Here is a 17576-nt window from a genome sequence, read left to right as displayed (position 1 = left end):
ATTTATTATGAACTCACACAAGTGACATGGAGTTAAAGTGTAAAACAATTAAAGTTCTTTCCAAAACCCCCTTTGATATTCTGTAAAAAAAACTTGGTGTTATCCATTCTAAAATCTTCTCAAAATTCGTTCAAAAGAAGCCTAGTCTTGAGGATTTTTAATGATCCAAAATCTTATTAAAAAAAAAAAAAGAATAAATGAAGGTACTTCCGAGAGTCAAAGTGACTTTCGTCACTAGTGCAGTGTGAAAAGTCACGTGACTCACTGTGCAAATCGAATGGAGAGTCACGTCACCACGACGAGACTTTTCTCACTCACTAGTGACAAAAATCACTTCGACTCTCGGAATAACCTCAATTTTTTTTTGCCGATTTGTCATCGAAATTCATGGGGTTTTCCGGGTTTTCCCGGTGACTTAGAATTTTCGACTTTTCCCGGTTTTTCCGATTTCTTGGTTGACTGCTTTGATATTTTATGAGATCTTAGACTTAAGGATTTTTTTCCTTCAATGTTGAGATTTTTAGCCAGTTGGTTAGTTCATCTCATACTTAAGTAAATGTTAAACTTCAAATTTTAATGGTTTTTAATGTACATTTCTCTTAAAACCGATCAGTCTTGAAGTCGTTTGTGGGAATAAATTTGTTACTTTTCCAAAAATAAAACTTTTTTTTATATTAGAAACCAGCTTTTTTATAAACATGGAAATTATCCGAAAAGATCTGGAAAAACCTGGAAATCTTAGGAAAGGTAATTTAGAAAAATTAACTAGCTAAAATGTAACTTCAATTTATTGTAAGGATAATAAAGAAATTCTGGGGAGACTTTCAATAGAATTTGAATAGAAATTTCAGGTAATTTTGAGAAGTATTTAAAGAAAATTGCAAGTTGAAGGTAGTTCTGAAGAGACTATTATGAAGATTAAGAGTAGTATTAAAGGGTGATACGGTCAAAATTTGGTCAAGGGAAAACGCGTGTAATTCGGTGAAATCGTTTATTTAAAAAATCAAATTAAATTTCTTTTTCAAGTTCAATTAGTATAAAATTCAGGAAAAATATTCAGTTAGGCTTCCGCTTTTCCAAATCCGAATTGCCGGGCCTTACGCTTGACCCCTGCCATCAGATTTTGTACAGCCACCTTGTCCACCTTCTTCGCCGCAGAAAGCCAGTTTGCCTTGAACTGCTGCTCGCCCTTAGCAGTTTTTTTGGTCTTCTTAGGTTCCGCTTGACAATAGCCCAGTATTTCTTAATTGGGCGGAGCTCTGGCGTGTTGGGAGGGTTCTTGTCTTTGGGAACCACCTGCACGTTGTTGGCGGCGTACCACTCCATGGCCTTTTTACCGTAATGGCAAGATGCCAAATCCGGCCAAAACAGTACGGTGTTTCTTCAGGAAAGGCAGCAGACGTTTATTCAAACACTCTTTCACGTAAATTTCTTGGTTGACAGTCCCGGAAGCTATGAAAATGCTGCTTTTCAAGCCACAGGTACAGATGGCTTGCCAAACCAGATATTTCTTTGCGAACTTTGACAGTTTCATGTGCTTAAAACCATCTGCTACCTTTCCCCTTCCTTTTGCCGTATAAAACTCCTGTCCCGGAAGCTGCTTGTAGTCGGCTTTGACGTAGGTTTCGTCGTCCATTACCACGCAGTCAAACTTCGTCCATCGTCGTGTACAGCCTCCGGGATCGCGCTTCGGCCGTCGTATTTTGTTTATCATCGCGATTTGGAGTCACTACCTTCTTGTAAGTCGATAGTCCGGCTCGTTTTTTGGCTCGGTTGTAGACGATACACCCAGCTTATTTGCGGCATCTCGGAGAGAGAGGTTAGGGTTTCGCTTGTAACTACCGGCAACTCTCTTTGTCGTCTCAGCGGCTTCCGGTTTTCGATTTCCCCCCGATCCAGACTTCCTGGCTGTCGACAAACGTTCCCCAAACACTTTAATTACATTTGTAACGGTTGATTTGGCAACTTTTAGCGATTTTGCCAACTTTGCGTGCGAGTAGCTAGGATTTTCGCGATGCGCGAGCAAAATTTTGATACGCTGCTCTTCTTGCTTGGACGGCATTTTGACAACTGAAGAGTGAATTCCAAAATCAAAATAGGAGCAACATTCTACACACACACACCTTCAAAATGAGGGGTGTTCAGGTTTTTTAAATGCAAAATTGAAAGAAATACGTCAAGTTGATATTGACCAAATTTTGACCGTATCACCCTTTAAGGAAACACAAAGCAAACCATAAGGATTTTCAAAAAGCATTCCAAAGGAATTCGTAAGGTGATTCAAATTAAATTAACCTTAAGGCAAACTTAATGATGATATGACTACAATCGTAACGATTATCAACGGCTGAAATCTTTTAAATGTTGAACGATCGATTAATTAGGATAGCTGGAACGGAATATGGAAAATAATTCCAAGGGAACCTAAGCTTTGAATCTAGCTAAAAAAGTGTTTGGAGAATTTTAAAATAGTTTCCAGAGAATTCCCAAAAATAATTTATAAGAATTTTAAAGAAATATCACAAAGTTTGGAAGGTTTTGTCTGAAAATTTTGAGAAGATTCTGAATAATTTTCCAAGGTAATTTTAAGGAGAGCTTCAAGAGAATTTCTAGAGATCCTCCTTAAGAGTGTTTTGAGAAGCTTTCCAAGGAAATCCCGTGGAAAATTTATGTGGAGCATGAAACCGCAAATGTTCATTGAAGAACAAACCTCGAAATATTGCTACATATCGTTCAAATGATAGTAAACGTTCCCGGTTCCGTCTCAGCCAAAAAAGTTGATCGAGCCGGATTTGAACCAGCGATCTATGGATAACTGCTAACATCCGTTGGTATCAATCCTGCATCTACAGTCCACCGCTCTACCAACTGAGCTATCGAAGGCACATATTGATTGGCTTTTTTGTAGTTGCACCCAATCTGCGTGCGCACCTTAATGCTGTTAGCTGCTTACAGTTAAATCAGTAAACAACATGGAATAAAAAAAATAAACAAAGTGAGGGGCGATAAGTTTATAAAAAAAAAACATTAAGCTAAATTGAGCAGATTAGCGCTGATCGGTGCGAGTTTGAGGGGGATGGGAAAAATAAAACAAATAATGGTGGTACTTCGGAAATTTAATTGCAAGTAACCTTCGATAGCTCAGTTGGTAGAGCGGTGGACTGTAGATAATGCAAATGCACTATTATATAGGTGCATACCAACAGAGATCCATAGGTCGCTGGTTCAAATCCGGCTCGAAGGATATAACTTTTTTGATACAGCTTCATTTCATTTTCTTGGTTAATGTAATCTCGTAATTTAGGCATCTTAGAGGTCCAGAATGGTTACAATTTGGAATTAAATTCTCTGTTCTTCGCAGAGTAGTAATTCCAAACAGGCGTTTGACAGGTTAGTTGCATGCATTTTCAATATTTCGACATTACTTATATCATAGCATGGTGTCCTTGACAAAGAGGGGGAGGTTGGCAAGAAGAAAAGCGGCCGCCATTTGTGGCTTCCTTTTATAATGTCCTTAAAACGAAAATCAACTCTCCAGAAGCATCCTAAAGACAGTAATCTTAAAAAACGCTTTCATGCAGACTTTCTTTGTGATTTAATCTATCCGAATTGATCCACCGAATGCACATCGGAACTGTGCAGAAGCAGCAGCATTTCTTCAGTTAATCTATTTTTGTCATGCTGCGTGCTGTTTGATTGAATCGAGGGCACTACAAAGTTGCGTCATTCAATGCAGCTCGATTTCTTCACAAAAGAGGCAACAAATGCCTGTTTGATTCCACTTTGACCGCGTCCGGTGTATTTTTGGATCTATCATTCCAGTTTCCTACTCTAGTATGTACCTACTAGTAGTGAATCACCGCAAACGTCAGAGAATGGTGCTCCATATCGGAGTCACGCAATCCTCCCATTCTATGCGTTCGTCCTTATCTCTATTGGAGCGAAGTTACGTGGCATAAAGTAATTTGCATATTTCACATCTTACGTTTCGAAAGTGCACTTTGAATGAAGTAACAAGCACATAACTGAACAAGCAACCCTGGCGGGGGGCAACAAATTGCACACCGCCACTTCAAATTAAATGCCTGACCCAACTTTGACTGACCTTGACATCCGCTGCGTCGTGACCGGAAATGTGCAAACATTTGCTCAGAGTTGTGTTTTTCTTATTTCATGATTCAATCAAATCCGCTCTTGATTAAATGATTGACATCTGAGCTGGTGACGGAAAGCACCACGCCAACGGACGTCTCGAAGTTGCTGCCTTTGTAGGCTTGCACTTGCATCTTGCATGTTGTTTGTATACATTCAATAGCAGCAGCCGACCGCAAACGTGTGCCAAATTTTGCGGATCGCATTCGGTGTCACCACGATCGACGAGGACGACGACATGCCACGGTGCGGGTGGGGCGTCTTTGTCGTCGTCGGAGCTCGCCGACGACAGGCTTGTTTGATTCCGGCGTCAAGCGTATGAGGAGGGGGGGGGAACTTATTTTTGGTTCCGATCGTACGTTAGGTAACACGATAACATAGTTTTCTACAACCTTGTAGTGGATCAGTGGCACACTTTGACTCTTGTCAATATCTAATAAAATAATATACAACATTGATTGTTTACACAGCAAAAACGAATAACTCTCCTTCGAGCCGGATTTGAACCAGCGACCTATGGATCACTATTTACACAGACCACCTGGATCTCAATTTCTACAGTCCACCGCTCTACCAACTGAGCTATCGAAGGTGTCGACGGTGAACCTGTGAAAGTGAGTGACATAATAAATTTGTATTATGCGCGATCGTCCAGCGGTTGGAACGAAATAAAAATAAAATGCAAGGTCAGTCGTTGGCTATGCTTGTGCCGCAGTAGTGGAACCAACAACAGACATGAAAGGTAATGACTGTACGGACCACAGTAAACTTGTTTTGAGTATGATAATTGTAGGATTGCTGCCACCGCACCACGGGCGGACGGGCCAGAAAATTTGAAATTTTATTTTTATTACATCTCGAGGGTCTCCCCAGCGTGAAACCTTCGATAGCTCAGTTGGTAGAGCGGTGGACTGTAGATTGAAAATTGACTGAACATATAGTAATCCATAGGTCGCTGGTTCAAATCCGGCTCGAAGGATATTATTTTGTGATAAACAATTTAAATACCTATTTATTGTAGTTAATTTATTCATCAATGTATAATTTCTTGATCAGTAATATTGTTAAACCATTATTAATGTAGAATTTAAAAAAACTGCTTTGTCGACAGATGTGCTACGTTGATTTTAATCTTCTAGTACGAAGCCTTCGATAGCTCAGTTGGTAGAGCGGTGGACAGTAGAAGATAATTGAATGAAATTATAGTAATCCATAGGTCGCTGGTTCAAATCCGGCTCGAAGGATATAATTTTTAATAAACAATTAGGATCCTAATTATTTTTATCGATCAATGTATAATATTTTGATTTTTGAATTAAAAAAGCACTTAATTGACAAATGCGGTACGTTGAAATGAGCCTCGTAGCATGAAACATTCGATAGCTCAGTAATATTTTTTAAACAATTTAACGAACGCTGTACAACATCTTGACCATTATTAATATTTGGACAATTTGGATTTTGATTAAAAAAAAAACTGTGTTACGTTGAATAAAACCTCCTAGCATGAAGCCTTCGATAGCTCAGTTGGTAGAGCGGTGGACTGTAGACGAAAATTAACTGAACATATAGTAATCCATAGGTCGCTGGTTCAAATCCGGCTCGAAGGATATATTTTTTAAATAAACAATTAGATACCAATTTAATGGAGATAATTTATCGATCCATGTATAAGATCTTGATCAGAAATATTTTTTAATCATTTTGAATTTTTAAATTAAAAAAAACTGCTTTATCGACAGATGTGCTACGTTGATTTATACCCTCTTGTATGAATTCTTCGGTATCTTTAACTCAATATATGAATAACGCTGGTTCAAATTCAACTTAAAGGATATTTTTGTTAAAGAAAAATTACTTATTTATTCTAGATAATTTATTCATCAATGTATAAGTTCTTGATCAGTAATATTTTTCAATCATTTTGAATTTATGATTTAAAAAAACTGCTTTACCGACACATGAGCTTTCTTGATTTAATCATCTAGTATGAAGCCTTCGATAGCTCAGTTGGTAGAGCGGTGGACTGTAGAAGATAATTGACTGAAATTATAGTGATCCATAGGTCGCTGGTTCAAATCCGGCTCGAAGGATGTAACTATTTTTGTACGTAATTTAATGATCATGTTCTTGATCAACATTATATTGAAAAACCGTTTTGAATTTAAACCAAAATCTGCATTGTTGCCAGATGTGCTACGCTGATTTAAACCGACTAGTATGAATCCTTCGATAGCTCAGTTGGTAGAGCGGTGGACTGTAGAAGAACAATAACTTAAAATATAGTAATCCATAGGTCGCTGGTTCAAATCCGGCTCGAAGGATATATTTTTTTAATAATGAATTAGGTGCCTATATTTATTTTTATCGATCAATGTATAATATTTTGAATTTTGAATTAAAAAAGTACTTAATCGACAGATGCGGTCCGTTAAAATGAGCCTCGTAGCATGAAACTTTCGATAGCTCAGTAATATTTTGACCAACATTGTACAACCTCTTGATCACCATTAATTTTTGGACAATATGGATTTTGATTTTTTTTTAAAAAAAAAACTGCTTTATCGACAGATGTGATACGTTGATTTATACCCTCTTGTATGAATTCTTCGGTATATCAGTTGATAGAGCGGTGGACTGTAGAAGAATTTTAACTGAACATATGAATACATAGAACGCTGGTTCAAATTCAACTTAAAGGATATTTTTGTTAAAGTACAATTACTTATTTATTCTAGATAATTTATTCATCAATGCATAAGTTCTTGATCAGAAATATTTTTCAATCATTTTGAAATTATGATTTAACAAACTGCTTTACCGACAAATGATCTTTCTTGATTTAATCATCTAGTATGAAGCCTTCGATAGCTCAGTTGGTAGAGCGGTGGACTGTAGAAGATAATTGGCTGAAATTATAGTGATCCATAGGTCGCTGGTTCAAATCCGGCTCGAAGGATGTATCTTTTTATTGTACAATTACTATTTTTGTACGTAATTTAATGATCATGTTCTTGATCAACATTATATTGAAAAACCGTTTTGAATTTAAACCAAAATCTGCATTGTTGCCAGATGTGCTACGTTGATTTAAACCCACTAGTATGAATCCTTCGATAGCTCAGTTGGTAGAGCGGTGGACTGTAGAAGAACAATAACTTAAAATATAGTAATCCATAGGTCGCTGGTTCAAATCCGGCTCGAAGGATATAATTTTTTAATAATGAATTAGGTGCCTATATTTATTTTTATCGATCATTGTATAATATTTTGAATTTTGAATTAAAAAAGTACTTAATCGACAGATGCGGTCCGTTGAAATGAGCCTCGTAGCATGAAACCTTCGATAGGTCAGTAATATTTTGACGAACATTGTACAACCTCTTGATCACCATTAATTTTTGGACAATTTGGATTTTGATTTAAAAAAAAAAAACTGCTCGTCAGATGTGTTACGTTGAATAAAACCTCCTAGCAAGAAGCCTTCGATAGCTCAGTTGGTAGTGCGGTGGACTGTAGACGAAAATTAACTGAACGTATAGTAATCCATAGGTCGCTGGTTCAAATCCGGCTCGAAGGATATATTTTTTAATAAACAATTAGATACCTATTTATTGTAGATAATTTATCGATCCATGTATAAGTTCTTGATCAGAAATATTTTTTAATCATTTTGAATTTTTAAATTAAAAAAAAAAACTGCTTTATCGACAAATATGCTACGTTGATTTAAACTCTCTTGTATGAATTCTTCGGTATCTCAGTTGATAGAGCAGTGGACTGTAGAAGAATTTTAACTGAACATATGAATACATAGAACGCTGGTTCAAATTCAACTTAAAGGATATTTTTGTTAAAGAAAAATTACTTATTTATTCTAGATAATTTATTCATCAATGTATAAGTTCTAGATCAGTAATATTTTTCAATCATTTTTAATTTATGATTTAAAAAACTGCTTTACCGACAAATGAGCTTTCTTGATTTAATCATCTAGTATGAAGCCTTCGATAGCTCAGTTGGTAGAGCGGTGGACTGTAGAAGATAATTGGCTGAAATTATAGTAATCCATAGGTCGCTGGTTCAAATCCGGCTCGAACGATGTAACTTTTTAATGTACAATTACTATTTTTGTACGTAATTTAATGATCATGTTCTTGATCAACATTATATTGAAAAACCGTTTTGAATTTAAACCAAAATCTGCATTGTTGCCAGATGTGCTACGTTGATTTAAACCCACTAGTATGAATCCTTCGATAGCTCAGTTGGTAGAGCGGTGGACTGTAGAAGAACAATAACTTAAAATATAGTAATCCATAGGTCGCTGGTACAAATCCGGCTCGAAGGATATAATTTTTTAATAATGAATTAGGTGCCTATATTTATTTTTAACGATCAATGAATAATATTTTGAATTTTGAATTAAAAAAGTACTTAATCGACAGATGTGGTCCGTTGAAATGAGCCTCGTAGCATGAAACCTTCGATAGCTCAATAATATTTTGACGAACATTGTACAACCTCTTGATCACCATTAATTTTAGGACAATTTGGATTTTGATTAAAAAAAAAACTGCTCGTCAGATGTGTTACGTTGAATAAAACCTCCTAGCATGAAGCCTTCGATAGCTCAGTTGGTAGAGCGGTGGACTGTAGACGAAAATTAACTGAACATATAGTAATCCATAGGTCGCTGGTTCAAATCCGGCTCGAAGGATATATTTTTTAATAAACAATTAGATACCTATTTATTGTAGATAATTTATCGATCCATGTATAAGTTCTTGATCAGAAATATTTTTTAATCATTTTGAATTTTTAAATTAAAAAAAACTGCTTTATCGACAAATATGCTACGTTGATTTAAACTCTCTTGTATGAATTCTTCGGTATCTCAGTTGATAGAGTAGTGGACTGTAGAACAATTTTAACTGAACATATGAATCCATAGAGCGCTGGTTCAAATCCAAGTGGATGGATATTTTTGTTAAAATACAATTAACTTTTTTATTCTAGATAATTTATCATACAATTTTTCAATCATTTTGAATTTATGATTAAAAAAAACTGCTTTACCGACAAATGAGCTATTTTGATTTAATCATCTAGTATGAAGCCTTCGATAGCTCAGTTGGTAGAGCGGTGGACTGTAGAAGATAATTGACTGAAATTATAGTAATCCATAGGTCGCTGGTTCAAATCCGGCTCGGAGGACATAATTTTATTTCTATTATTGTAGGTAATTTAATGATCAATAGCTTCATATTATTGATGAACAATATTTTTAAGCCGTTTTGAAATATAAACAAAATCTGCTTTTCCGACAGATTGTTTTTTGTTTGTACACGCTCAACCGAATAAATTTTACAGAGCCAAGTTATCATTTGCGTTATACATTACTAATGTCTTAAATCTAAAGTTAAAGGAATTGAACCGAATACTCGCGGTCTTCTCGAGGTTAGTGGATGACAATTGCATAGATGGGGAGAGGGAGAAGTAGAATTTAAATGAGTAATTCTCGTTGAAACCAGGCCTCCATTAACACATGGTCTTTAAATATTTAAATTATCCGCTTGATTGGTCGAAACTGATAAAAAAATGAGAATGCCACTTTACTTAACTCATATTAATGGACCCCTCGCTCGCCATGGTTTTCAAAAAAGTTGAAGTTATAGCAATTCCTTACATATTTATCATGTTAAATCTTTGAAATTTCATATGGAACCTTCCTGAAAACAACACGTTATTATGTTATTATCTTAGATTTGGCCGCCATATTTTTCACTATGTTTGCAACCACCGATTTTGATTCTGAGGTCACCATCTGAAAGCTGAGATCAGATACACATAACCGAGCAATGACATTAACAGTATGAAACAACAATTTTTCTATAGCGAGGTTCACAATTGTTCACGCATGACGTGCCATCTCAGCTTTCACTTGGTGACCTCAGAATCAAAATCGAGCGAGGGGTCCGTTAATTTGAGCTAAGAAAAGTGGCAATCTCATTTTTTCATCAGTTTCTACCAACCAAGCGGATATATTTAAATATTTAAAGACCATGTGTCAATGGGCTGGTTTCAACGAGAATTAATCAATATGATTTATGATTTAAAAAATTCACTATTTCTAAAACATGTTCTTAATTCGATCAACGTTATATCAATTACATACAGCTGTTACAGAAACAAACATACAAAAAAATACAAACTAACACACACAAAATACAAACTAAACACTAAGTTAATCAAACTAAGGTTAATACTTTTCAAGAAAACATATATGAGATGCATAAACTCCAGATGTGCTACGTTAATTCAAATCCTCTAGTATGAATCCTTCGATAGCTCAGTTGGTAGAGCGGTGGACTGTAGAAGAAAATTAATTTAAAATATAGTAATCCATAGGTCGCTGGTTCAAATCCGGCTCGAAGGATATGTTTTTTTTTAAATAAAGAATTAGATACCTATTTATTGTAGATAATTTATCAATCAATAGGGTAAATGATGGCTTCGGCAGCCATCGACTGTTTCGGCAACCACAATTTAAACGTTTATTTCGCTATATTTTCTCACTAAAACACTTCGCTGAATGTATTTAAACGATTTCTTAGTCTTTCAGGTTCAATCCTTATACATTTTTACGACTGATAAAACCTGTTATGTCAGGTGTTTCTTCAAATGAAACATAAGCACATGAAAATACGGCTGATTTCGAGTTGCCGATAATAGAACAACTGGTTAACACCCAGTTTAAACGGAAAGGTTGTCGAAGTAAAAGAGGCTGCCGACAATAGTCACACTCACATGGAAAGTTTGGAGCGCCTTAAATACGTTTTCAAACCGTTTTGGACAGTTCTGTCGATTGGAATGGATAGAGTAGCTAGCAGCTAATAAATTTAAACAAACAGACACGTCATATGTGTGTGTGACACTGAGGAAATGCTAATTGCCGAGAATACGAAGCTGCTTAGATTGCCGAGAATACGTAAATTCCCCTATATAAGTTCTTGATCAGTAATATTTTTCAATCATTTTGAATTTTTAAATTAAAAAAAAACTGCTTTATCGACTGATGTGGTACGTTGATTAAAACCCTCTTGTATGAATCTTTCGGTAACTCGTTGGTAGAGCGATGGACTGTCGAAGAATTTTAACTGAAAATATGAATCCAAAGGCCGCTGGATTAAATCCGGTTAGAAGGATATTTTTGTTAATATACCATACATATTTTATCGATCAATGTATAACTTCTTGATCACCAATATTTTTTAATAATTTTGAATTTATAATTAAAAAACTGCTTTATCGACAAATGTGCTTTCTTGATTTGAACCCTCTAGTATGAAGCCTTCGATAGCTCAGTTGGTAGAGCGGTGGACTGTAGATTGCAAATTGACTGAAAATATAGTAATCCATAGGTCGCTGTTTCAAATCCGGCTCGAAGGATATTATTTTTTAATATACAATATACTTCGGTGAGGTGCTTAAGAATGGTCTACGGGAGGATTAATTTAATTTTAAACTAACACAATACTCTTAAAAGAAAGTAATGTTTGGTTGTTCCGCCTATTTTAATTGCTGGTCTAGATTTCTAAACGAACAATTGAACTAGGCGGAACAACCAAACGTAAACAATGACTTTAAATGCAAATTTCTTGAGGATCAATCCACATCCACGCAATATTTATACAGCATCTGATAGAGCAAACTTTCTTTATTGAATGGTGCTGTAGTTCAATTGTTCGTCTGGATTTAATAGCAACTATCCTTTCTAGACTTACATTTGAAAATGTCAGAATTCCAAAATCACTATATCGAGAAAAGGTTTGTGTCCAAAGCACGACCGCATTGTTGAAGTAGAACTACAAGATTTTTTTTTGATGCTCCATTCACTAATATATTAATAAAAAAATAAATGGTTTAGAAACTTAACTCCAAAATGAACAATTCGTTATACAATTTCTTGAAATTGGGCGGTTATTGAATAAATCCTAAAATTAGGATTACTTTTGGCCGCTTTCTTGTTGGCTCGACACATTCGAACGCGTTCAGCAACGGTCCGCGTCTGTTTCGCAAGTTTTCCTGCCTCCTGGTCTCTCACGCGTTTCCGAAAATCGCGGAGATATTTAGCAGCCATGTGTTGGAGATTTTTACAGAATTTCTCAATAAACACTTGTTTCACTTCAAATATTGTCCAATGTGGAGTGTTAACACTGAAGCACTTACTGTACCAAGTGGAATTTATAGAGAATGCTACAATGCATGATCACGATGGTGTTTCAATATGATGTCTATGTTTGGGAAACAATCACAAAATGAAATTTGGATTGCCTTTCTTTTTGCACACACCGGTAAGCTACACGCCGGTAAGACTACTCCCATCATGAGTAGTTTGCTATCACGTAGCGACACTCTCCTTTTGCGTAGTTCGCCAATGTCAATACCTTGAAAGCAAAGGGCAATTAACGAGTTATTAACGATAGATGAAGAGAATCGATCGAAATTACTTGCACCCCTGCTTCCAAGTTTGATTATAAGATTCAACTCTGGAGAGCATTTTGTGTGGTCGTTGGGGGAGTGTGGTACTGAATATGGATAAAGAGGCACAGATAAATTGTATTCCAACTCTTTACTGCAATAAGCTTGTTGGCCCTGAAAAGGGCCGTTTTGTTGCCAAAGTTGGCGATGATTTAACCTCCGAGACCGTACAGAGTGCGTCTGTCGCTTCAAAGTGTAGACGACATCCATGGCCGCTTACGCTTGGCGTGTTCATAGTAGGTGACAGCACCACGGATCACATTTCCAGGAACACCTTCAGCACACTTCGTGTTTTCTCGTAGATCAGACCGGAGATACGTTTGACACCGCCACGGCGAACCAGACGACGGATGGCGGCTATCACGAAGAACCTTGCGATGACGCTTGGCGCCTTGTTTACCTTTTCCTCCTTTGCCACGACCAGTCATTATTGCTTGTTAGGTAGAAGAGTGGACTACTGCTGCTATTGCTGCTTCTGCTGCCTGTTCACCACGCCGTTCGAAGCGAAAATGAGTTGAGGCTAGACAGCAGCGCTCTTTGATATCTTTTCAGGTTAAAGCAGAATGATGTGCAACCAAGTGGTACTCGATTATGACGACTGGGTTTGGGAAGAACGTTTATATCATGAAAACAGTGATAACATTATCACTTTTTATTTGTACATTGGACAATGCTTGACATTACAACTTTTTCAATAGTTTCTTGTTGAAAATCATCACTTGGAAACATTGATATTGATGCGTAGACATATTTCTGATCGATTGGTGATAAAATTATTGAAATTGGTCCAGGGGCAGCTGAGTTATTAATGTTCAAAATCTTTCATAATTATGTTACATGTTCCATTTTCGGTTTTCATAAAGTGTACCCCCATATAGAAATCACAGACGTAGTCCTACATCAAAATCAAACCTATTTCACGACTTTCAATTTTCTGGATGATTTTATTCGCTTGACATATAGTTGATAGTGTAATCTATCAGTACGTTTGGCATACTAAAACAATATAGTTCGTAGTTCTGGTGCAAGGCGTAACAACCAGATGCATCATAGAGTTGAAAATTGGAAATACGCCATGTAACAGGAAACGTCTTTGATGATTTGAAATGATATTTTCTTCTACTTTTTCGTGTTTATCGAGTAGTTTGTGAGCTGTTCTCTCTATTTGTGTAAAAATATGGTTTGTTTACATTTTGGATCTTCCGCCTCTTTCAAATGTTAGTCTAGCTTTAACCTGTGACAATAGGTCGTATGGATAAAAGCGTTTACTTCACTTTTCCCGTAAGAAAAGCACGGGAAAGTAAAGTACTATTTTTATTCATACGGCCCAACGCTCAGCTCGGTGCTATTTTACATGTTATTACTCAGAAAATGTTTTATATTGTTGTTGTTGTAAAACAGAATCTTACCTCTCAACCTTTGGCAGTACCAGACACTGTCCGCAACTAAATCCGTCTATTGATGAAAATCCAACGCAACCAAGTCCAATCCAATCGTGCATCCAAAACTCAGATGATTCAATTCGTTTTCAGCTTCAATCCTGCTTCCACCGAGCAACGGAGCAGGAAATCCCGTTTTTATTTTTCCCGAATTATCACCACTCGTTTTGTATTTTATTGATTGAAATTGATGTAAAAAATGCACCGTGAGAGCAGCTTGCAGCCCCTTCGGAGACAATATAAAATCGAAAATCAAGAAAAACACTCCGATGACTGATTCTCCACAAACACCAACACAAGGTTTCACACCGCAGATAGGCACGGAAAGCACCTTCTACTTCTGGCCTGACCAGTCACCACCCCAGCGGCAGATGCCGTTGTTGCACGGTTTTGTTTACGTTTTTTGCTCCGGCGCCGCGCGCGATCTTCGAAAATATCAAAACACACTCACACAGCCGCACTCCGCTTGCTATGAATGAATCCGTAAATAAAAACTCGACACGCGCGAATCAACCAGCGAAAGAGGACCGAACGATGACAGTTACCACTACCAGCACATTATAAACCGAAGTCCAACGGGAAAGGCGGGAAGAATGCGGCAACGGGGTTCACAGAAGCGGGTGGAAGATTCTTCTAGCAGCGTAGCGGTAGCACCCTTTCCGAGGGTCTCCACTGTACGGATGTTTCCTTATGAGAATTTTCCCATTCACTCACGATGAATGCCCGCACTTGTCACTGCACTTGGTTCAGCATTTTTTGTCCAAATTCGATCCGCACGTAAATAAGCGAACAAAAAGCAAAATAAACGCACACACCGAGGTTGAAAACAACCGATGCAGTTTCTGCTGCTCAATCGCCGCGGTTTTCAAAGATGGCAGGAGAACGAAACTTTTGAATCTCAAAATTTGCGCGTTTGACGTTTGGGCTGCGAGTAGAGCTGTGCCCGATGGTTTGTTTTGATTTTCGAGGCGCCCTGCGGCTGGAACTGTTTAATATTTACGGTCGTTCCGATGGTCGATTATAGACCATCGCAGACCCAAATCAAGCTGAACATTGCATTAGGTCCTAAGTAACATTGATCGATTCTCTTCGTCGACTTTCTCTTTCGTTAATAACTTGAGCACATACCCGTTTCTTGTTGTAATTGTTGTATTAGATGCCAGATATAAGCTTCTTTTATCAATCTGTGTGCTGAAAATAACTGGGAATGTTTTTACATGGCCGTGGGGATACAAAGAGAAAGTCGACGAAGAGAATCTCTCAATGTTACTTAGGACCTACACGCTCAGATGCACATACCTTAAAGTTGGTAAAGAATACCTAAATATCGGTAGAAATTACCGATAATCGAAGAAAGTGCACATATCTAAATTATCGGTAATCATGGATTACCAATAATTAACGTTAAATATTACCTAATTTATAGTAAAAAGTAGCCTACTTAAAGTAAAAAGTAACGATTTTTATCGTTAAAAAATACCGATAACTTTTTACCGATAATTTTAGGTAATCGTAGCTAAGAGTGTAATGCAATGTTCAGCTTGAAATGATTTAAACTGCACGGTAAGAAAAAAGTTCCCAACGGCCAGTTCACTTTTACCTACTTTTGACTAGTTTGTCTCCTTTTCTCCTTCTAATGTTGTCAAAAACGGAGGAGCAAAACCATCCAGGGGTGGTAAAGTGTGGGAACCCAACGTTGCGTATAATCATATTTACCTACTTTTGGGTACAACTAACCTACTTTTGGGTAGAAAGCTAGTGGAAAATTCCATATGAATTGCACACAAGTAAATGAAAACTACTTTGACCTAGGGGAAGTACAACTTGATCTGAAGTAATATTTGGTGTAAAAATTGCACAAAATGGTAGATTTTAGTATAAATATTAATGATATTAACTGTCAAGCGGAAAGCTACAAAGCAAAAAAAATTAACAGTGTAACTTTAACGCATACATTCAATTACGTTTCACCGTTGTTGTTTATGTTTACTGCAGCTTTCTGTTTGTCATCATTTTTGCCTAGATTTTCTTTTTCGATAGCTCTGATCGTTTTCGGCTTCGGCTTTTAATGATAAAAACGACACTGGACGTTCCCCCAGCAGTAAATCTCTCCAGGTTACAGGCTCATGGCGAATCGAGAGAAATACGACCTCGGAACCATCACTCTGGGACTCCGTTTACAGAGACGGCGTAGTCAGTCAATTCCCGTTCCATCGCAGACGTGGAAATTAATGGCTATTTCCTGGGAACGGAAGTGCGGCCGAATTTATTAGAACAAGGAGCGGATTTCGGTAGCGGTGGCCAGCAAGATCATCAAGGAATGATTTGCCTCTCGTGTGAAATCCATAGTGTCCACATAGTCAAACACAAATAAACAACTGTCAGCATAAGTATAAGATTCGCAAATATCACACATATTAAAATATTTAATATTTCCACCATCGGTATTGGCCGGCGCCGGTGGTGTAGTGGTAAGCGTGACTTCTTTCTAACACCCCAATAGGTCTGGGTTCAATTCCAGCCGAGGTCGGTGGGATTTTTCTGAGGCATACAAATCTCTGGTCACGTCTTCCTTCGGAAGGGAAGTAAAGCCGTTGGTCCCGGCCCATGTGTGTTGAATGGGTGCGATATCCTACGCAGGTGTGGAAGCTGCCTTCCTGCACATTCGATGTCCGTCGGTGATTGGCACTAGATTGCGGAACAGAGACCAACGTTAAATAAAGGAAAGAAGACCATCGGTATTGATGCCGATACTTGGAGCTGTCCTTCTTCTAGACTTTGACCTACTTTACCTACTTTTGGGTTCCTGCACTATAGTGCCGAGATGAGTGAAAATAACTTACTTTTGGGTACTTTTTTCTTACCGTGTGGTGTGGCAACGTGAATTCTAGACTAACATTTGAAAAAGGTGGAATTTAGAAATCCCCATATCGATAAAACTGCTTGCGAATTTTGGTATCCAAAAGCCAAATCCCATTTAAAAAGTGTTACTTTTTTGGATAATTTTATTAACTTGAATTATAGTTCATAGCGTAATCTATTAGCATCCATGGCTTAAACGTGAAAAAATGGATTTTTTTTCCGGGAAATAAAGAAGTAAACATCATAAGCCTTGATAATTTCTTACATGTTGTTACCTCCTGATCTTCTTGAACGGCCAACACTGGTAATACGCCGTTGAAATACACACTCGGGATTTCTTTGTTTGTTTTTATGCCTTTGCGAGAGTGGAAGTATGCCCGGAGATTTCTCGGTCTTTTTTTTTTGTTTGTTGTCTACACGAGAAATATGCAACAAATGCATTTAAAATGGAGGAGGTCTGACTATATACAGATACTACCGAATTAGAATGTTTAGCATATTAGAACACTTTAATTCGTAGTTTCGGTGCAAGGTGTAACATCCAGATGTATCATAGAGTTGATGGTTGGAAATAAGCCT

The 17576-nt window shown here is 37.2% G+C and overlaps 1 protein-coding gene and 15 non-coding genes across 16 annotated transcripts in view; 14 read left to right on the top strand and 2 right to left on the bottom strand.

Moving 5' to 3' along the window:
• The window catches only part of TTLL4B (Tubulin tyrosine ligase-like 4B), an 81761-nt gene extending 66751 nt beyond the window's left edge, over window positions 1-15010 (bottom strand). The window contains exon 1 of the mRNA XM_065229739.1: window positions 14106-15010. The gene's annotated coding sequence lies outside the window, so the exon portion shown is untranslated. The remainder of the gene's footprint in view (window positions 1-14105) is intronic.
• Window positions 3131-3244, top strand: TRNAY-GUA (transfer RNA tyrosine (anticodon GUA)). Its single transcript has 2 exons — window positions 3131-3167; window positions 3209-3244. It is a non-coding gene; the product is annotated as a tRNA-Tyr (tRNA).
• TRNAY-GUA (transfer RNA tyrosine (anticodon GUA)) lies at window positions 4639-4744 on the bottom strand. The gene is made up of 2 exons: window positions 4708-4744; window positions 4639-4674 (listed from the first exon to the last, which is right to left on the bottom strand). It is a non-coding gene; the product is annotated as a tRNA-Tyr (tRNA).
• Window positions 5033-5131, top strand: TRNAY-GUA (transfer RNA tyrosine (anticodon GUA)). Its single transcript has 2 exons — window positions 5033-5069; window positions 5096-5131. It is a non-coding gene; the product is annotated as a tRNA-Tyr (tRNA).
• TRNAY-GUA (transfer RNA tyrosine (anticodon GUA)) lies at window positions 5299-5396 on the top strand. Its single transcript has 2 exons — window positions 5299-5335; window positions 5361-5396. It is a non-coding gene; the product is annotated as a tRNA-Tyr (tRNA).
• On the top strand, window positions 5665-5762 carry TRNAY-GUA (transfer RNA tyrosine (anticodon GUA)). The gene is made up of 2 exons: window positions 5665-5701; window positions 5727-5762. It is a non-coding gene; the product is annotated as a tRNA-Tyr (tRNA).
• TRNAY-GUA (transfer RNA tyrosine (anticodon GUA)) lies at window positions 6148-6245 on the top strand. The gene is made up of 2 exons: window positions 6148-6184; window positions 6210-6245. It is a non-coding gene; the product is annotated as a tRNA-Tyr (tRNA).
• Window positions 6379-6476, top strand: TRNAY-GUA (transfer RNA tyrosine (anticodon GUA)). The gene is made up of 2 exons: window positions 6379-6415; window positions 6441-6476. It is a non-coding gene; the product is annotated as a tRNA-Tyr (tRNA).
• TRNAY-GUA (transfer RNA tyrosine (anticodon GUA)) lies at window positions 7014-7111 on the top strand. The gene is made up of 2 exons: window positions 7014-7050; window positions 7076-7111. It is a non-coding gene; the product is annotated as a tRNA-Tyr (tRNA).
• Window positions 7263-7360, top strand: TRNAY-GUA (transfer RNA tyrosine (anticodon GUA)). Its single transcript has 2 exons — window positions 7263-7299; window positions 7325-7360. It is a non-coding gene; the product is annotated as a tRNA-Tyr (tRNA).
• Window positions 8157-8254, top strand: TRNAY-GUA (transfer RNA tyrosine (anticodon GUA)). The gene is made up of 2 exons: window positions 8157-8193; window positions 8219-8254. It is a non-coding gene; the product is annotated as a tRNA-Tyr (tRNA).
• Window positions 8406-8503, top strand: TRNAY-GUA (transfer RNA tyrosine (anticodon GUA)). The gene is made up of 2 exons: window positions 8406-8442; window positions 8468-8503. It is a non-coding gene; the product is annotated as a tRNA-Tyr (tRNA).
• TRNAY-GUA (transfer RNA tyrosine (anticodon GUA)) lies at window positions 8775-8872 on the top strand. The gene is made up of 2 exons: window positions 8775-8811; window positions 8837-8872. It is a non-coding gene; the product is annotated as a tRNA-Tyr (tRNA).
• On the top strand, window positions 9272-9369 carry TRNAY-GUA (transfer RNA tyrosine (anticodon GUA)). Its single transcript has 2 exons — window positions 9272-9308; window positions 9334-9369. It is a non-coding gene; the product is annotated as a tRNA-Tyr (tRNA).
• On the top strand, window positions 10494-10591 carry TRNAY-GUA (transfer RNA tyrosine (anticodon GUA)). Its single transcript has 2 exons — window positions 10494-10530; window positions 10556-10591. It is a non-coding gene; the product is annotated as a tRNA-Tyr (tRNA).
• Window positions 11506-11604, top strand: TRNAY-GUA (transfer RNA tyrosine (anticodon GUA)). Its single transcript has 2 exons — window positions 11506-11542; window positions 11569-11604. It is a non-coding gene; the product is annotated as a tRNA-Tyr (tRNA).
• Window positions 15011-17576: the final 2566 nt, after the last annotated feature.

The sequence above is a fragment of the Ochlerotatus camptorhynchus genome, unplaced genomic scaffold, assembly GCF_037179485.1.
Source record: "Ochlerotatus camptorhynchus isolate MF236.1 unplaced genomic scaffold, CSIRO-AGI_Acam_v1.1 ptg000320l, whole genome shotgun sequence".
Taxonomy (NCBI): Eukaryota; Metazoa; Arthropoda; class Insecta; order Diptera; family Culicidae; genus Ochlerotatus; species Ochlerotatus camptorhynchus.
This window is presented reverse-complemented; position numbering and strand designations above follow the sequence as displayed.